The 4,680-nt window shown below is 52.3% G+C and overlaps 1 pseudogene; it reads right to left on the bottom strand.

The window, feature by feature from the left end:
* Positions 1 to 291: 291 nt before the first annotated feature.
* On the bottom strand, positions 292 to 4,257 carry LOC102946568 (annotated as a pseudogene).
* Between the last annotated feature and the right edge of the window lie 423 nt (positions 4,258 to 4,680).

Below are 4,680 nucleotides of genomic sequence, written 5' to 3'. Positions count from 1 at the left end.
ACCCCCAGGTCCTTTTCTGTAGAACTGCTGCCGAGCCATTCGGTCCCTAGTCTGTAGCAGTGCATGGGATTCTTCCATCCTAAGGGCAGGACTCTGCACTTGTTGAAACTCATCAGATTTCTTTTGGCCCAATCCTCTAATTTGTCAAGGCCATGTCTGGCTGTTTGGGGAGGCACAGCCTCCCTAAACCTATGCGACCTGCTACCCATGCTCCCAGGCCCACACTCTGACCACCCCGGGACCAAGCTGGGAGGAATTGGGCTACGGTGACTCTAGAGATGGACACGGGGCCAGAGTGTTTTTATTCCCCATTGCTGGGCCGGGCCACTGCTACGTCCAGAGCCTCGGTAACACCCACACCAGAGCACCCCACGGCCTCCTCGGGCCCATGTGGAGCGTGGGTGTCCTGCCCCACAACGGGCCAGTGAGAGACAGGACAGCAGGTGACCTGAGTCAGGCACAGGCTAGCCCAGGGGAGAGGTGGGGTGCCCGGCTGCCGGGGGGCAGGCCTCGTCCAGGGGCTATAGGTACTTGTAGGTGACCCTCTCGGGCAGGGTCTGCACTTCCAGCCGGACGGGGCACTTGTAGAGGAAGGAGAGCAGCGTCTCGGTGGAGCCCACCAGGAAGTATAACTTGTAGGGCGGCAGGCGCTGCAGGAAGACGGCGCAGACGACCAGCACGTTGGTGCGATGCTTCAGCACAATCTCGTTGGCCAGGCAGCCGTGGAAGGTGCCGTAGATGAACTTGCAGATGAAGACGTCCTCCACGGTGCGCTCGGCCGCCCCGCCCTCCCCATCCAGGTTACCTGCAGGGCAGACAGGGCAGCAGGGGGTGAGGGGACAGCGCCTAGTGCCCCATGCCCACAGGGCACCTTTAAGAGATGGTACGAGCAGCACCAGCCAGAGCAGGGGGCTGCATGGGTGCCCGGCCAGGCACTGCATCAGGATCTGGCCACGGAACACACATCTGCCGGGGGACAGGGACCCCTGCTCCCTCCCCTCCCCCATGCCTGGAAAAGAGCTCGGGGAGGGAGAACGGCCCATGCCCAGGTTGAAGACCCCTCACCCCCTCTTGTTAAGTCAGAGGGGCCACACAACAGGGGATGCTGAGGGGAGCGGGGCAGGAGCACTGGTTGTGGGGGGAGCTCCCAGCTATTCCATCCCCGGCCTCTCCCAGCAGGGGGCGCTGTAGGGAGCAATGCAGGAACACTGGCTGTTGGGGGGGGGAGTGCCTCTCCCAGCAGGGGGCGCTCTGGGGGGGTGGGGCAGGAATGCTGGCTGTGCGGGAGCTCCTGGCTTTTCCAGCCCTGGCCTTGTTATAGTAGGATTTTATGTTTGCATTTTGTATAATTTAAAATAAAAAATAATAATGTAGCATGTATTACATTTATTGATGTATGATTTGACTATATTTTGCTAGCTATTCTTTTTGAAAGCAGAAAGGAATGGCCTAATGGGCCATTGGTAAAGATGCATCAGCCAGAATTTGTATCGGAGCTGATTTTAAGGCAGTAACAGACCTTTTAGGGTTACCATTTTGTTGTAGGTTTAGTATTTTAAAATAAGTAAAATGCAATGACTTGGGTTTTTTTGCATTGCAATTTGATGTTTTTGTTTAAATGCTTTGTGTAAATTAATTCTGTGTTGTGTGTAAATGAGGAACATGTGTGTTAAGAAATAAGTGTAAAGGCCAACGCTGAACCAGATGTTTTAGGGGAAAACTGAGATGTCAGGGCACGAGGAAGCTGCAATACGCCTATGGCAGAGAAGGGCAGATTGACGACTTTAAAAATAAGACCGGCACCTATCAATGGGGACAAGATAGCTGTGATTAAAACCAGAATGGGGTAACCTTTTAAAAGACTTAATAAAAAATAAAAATAAAAAAACAATGTAAGAAAACAAGCACTCGTCAAAAAACAACTGATTACAGCATGATGGGAAAATCACTATGGAAACAGGGGGCCTGGCCATGAAACTTTGGGTTCATCCTGCCAAGTCTCTGTGTGTGTGTGTGTGTGTAAATGCATATGCTAATTGTTGCATTTTTAATAAACAGGGTGTATTGCTCTTTCCCCTGAAAAAGATCCTGTGTGCTTCTTATAAGCATAACTGCCTCTCCCAGCAGGGGGCACTGTGGGGAGTGGGGCAGGAGCACTGGCTGGAGGGGAGCTCCTGGCTACTCCATCCCAGCCTCTCCCGGCAGAAGGCATGGTGGGGAGCAGGGCAGGCACTGAGAGACAGGGAAGCCCAGGTACCCCCAGGGCAGCAGCTGGCGGGTCACTCACTGGTGTGCAGGGAGAGCCAGCCCTTGCGATGGGCAATATAGTGGGGCGGGTGGGCCTGTTCGTACGTCACCGGCTTGTCTCCTTTCCCGACTCGCACTCAGGCCGCCCGGTTCTTCTTTTCACACTGTTGCTATGTCGAATGGGGGCAGCACAGAAATTCAGTGAGTCCTGCCTTGTGGTGGGTGACCTAGAGGCTGGTTTATTTATAGTCCTGAAACCAAAGTGGAACCAGAGCACCAGCAAACTTCACATCATTTTAGTTCAAACAAAATACTCTGTAATATTCTTTCATCATCTGTCTGTTTGGGCAGAATTAGAGACCCCGGCTCCATGTTTAATAGAAACCAGAAAAAGCTGATCTCTCTGAAATCTCTCTGAAATACTGTTTAACCCACACAGATTTTAAGTGTTGCCATCACGTCTGTTTGGGGAACTCTCCTGTTTCCTCAGCAGCGTGTGACTGCAACTCATAGCCAGGCATGCACCTGCTGGGGAAATGAGAGGTGACTGGTGACCCTGGCTGAAAGCTTTCAGATGTTGTTAATAATTTAATGATTTGCATGGCGCCTTACACTGTAAGTGGGATCTTTCCTCCAGATCACTCCATTCAAAGTAGCATCACAAATTGGTTTGGACAGAGGTGCTGAAACTGGGCGGGGAGGGCTGCCACACCCCCTGGCTTGAAGTGGTTTCCATCATATCCAGGGTTTACAGTTTGGGTCAGTGGTTCTCAGCACCCCCACTATACAAATTGTTCCAGCACCCCTGGGTTTGGAATTGCCTTCTTTGGGCACCCAAAGCTTTGGAAGTTCGGATGCTCAAGGGATGCAGGACTATTCACCACCAATAAATCCCAGTTCAGAAAGCCAGGCCACACGCACGAGTATTGTGTCCAGCTTTGGGCCCCCCACTACAGAAAGGATGTGGACAAATTGGAGAGAGTCCAGCGGAGGGCAACACAAATGAGTCCATGCTCAAATAAACTGGTTAGTCTCTAAGGTGCCACAAGTACTCCTTTTCTTTTTACAGATGATTAGGGGGCTGGGGCACATGACTTATGAGGAGAGGCTGAGGGGACTGGGCTTATTTAGTCTGCAGAAGAGAAGAGTGAGGGGGGATTTGATAGCTGCTTTCAACTACCTGAAAGGGGGTTCCAAAGAGGATGGAGCTCGGCTGTTCTCAGTGGTGGCAGATGACAGAACAAGGAGCAATGGTCTCAAGTTGCAGTGGGGGAGATCTAAGTTGGATATTAGGAAAAACTATTTCACTAGGAGGGTGGTGAAGCACCGGAATGGGTTCCCTAGGGAGGTAGTAGAATCTCCATCCTGAGAGGTTTTTAAGATCAGGCTTGACAAAGCCCTGGCTGGGATGATTTATTTGGGGTTGGTCCTGCTTTGAGCAGGGGGTTGGACTAGATGACCTCCTGAGATCTCTTCCAACCCTAATCTTCTATGATTCTATGATATCTGGTGCTATTCTTAACTCAGCTCGGTCTCACCCATTAAGTATTAGAACGGAAAAGAGCCGTGAGAGTCATTCAAAACACACCTCTGGAGCCCCCTTGTCCACCCCCTGCTAGTGCAGGGTCCCTCGTTCCTGTGCATTGGGGCATGCTTTGTCCATGCCAGACTTCACTGGGCCAAGCAATGAGAACTGCCCCTGGAGACCATCCCCCACCCTAGCACATCACCCAGATGGGAAGTTCTTACTGATGGTCCCTGTCTTGATCACATCCCCATGCTCCCTGTATCAGCCCCTTGTGCCACCTTGAAGAATTCTCTCCTTCCTCATTCTAATCCGCACCAGTCATCTTGTGCCAAGCTGTCATTTAATTGAGCAACTGGCCAATCAGTGCATCCTGCCCCTGAACTATGTTGTTGCTTTTCTCTGAATTAAGGGCAACCTCTTACTCTTTTCCGGCACTGAGGCGCCCAGAAGAGTGTGCCATTCCGGAGTGATCTCTGGGACATGCAGCCACGGGCTGGGGCCAGGCAAGTGGGAACAGGAGGGGAGCAGGGGCCTGGCAAGTGGAAATGGAGCCTGGAGCTGGGAAGGTGAAGGTATCCCCTGCCTGGGGGTGATCACTACGCCCAGAGCGTGACTGTGCACACAGCAATGGGAAGGCTGCTGTGAGGGACCTTCTCAGACTATCTGGCTCCATCCTGAGCTCCTTGTAATCTTCTCTTTGTTCGACTAGCAGCCAAGTGCTGGCAGAGCAAACCCATCCGTGCTTGGAGGTTCTGCTCAACTCAGAGCCAGGTTTCAACCCCCCACTTTCCAGAGTCCTGGGGCACCCTGAGCATGGGGTTGGCCCAACCCTACTGGAGGCATAAGTCTGCTCTGGAACATAAAACTACTGACAGTGTCTGCATTTGTTATGTGGCCACTGGCCC

Source organism: Chelonia mydas, chromosome 18 (assembly GCF_015237465.2).
Source record: "Chelonia mydas isolate rCheMyd1 chromosome 18, rCheMyd1.pri.v2, whole genome shotgun sequence".
In the NCBI taxonomy this organism is placed as follows: domain Eukaryota; kingdom Metazoa; phylum Chordata; order Testudines; family Cheloniidae; genus Chelonia; species Chelonia mydas.
The sequence above is the reverse complement of the archived record's forward strand: the minus strand, read 5'-3'. Positions and strand labels throughout refer to the sequence as shown.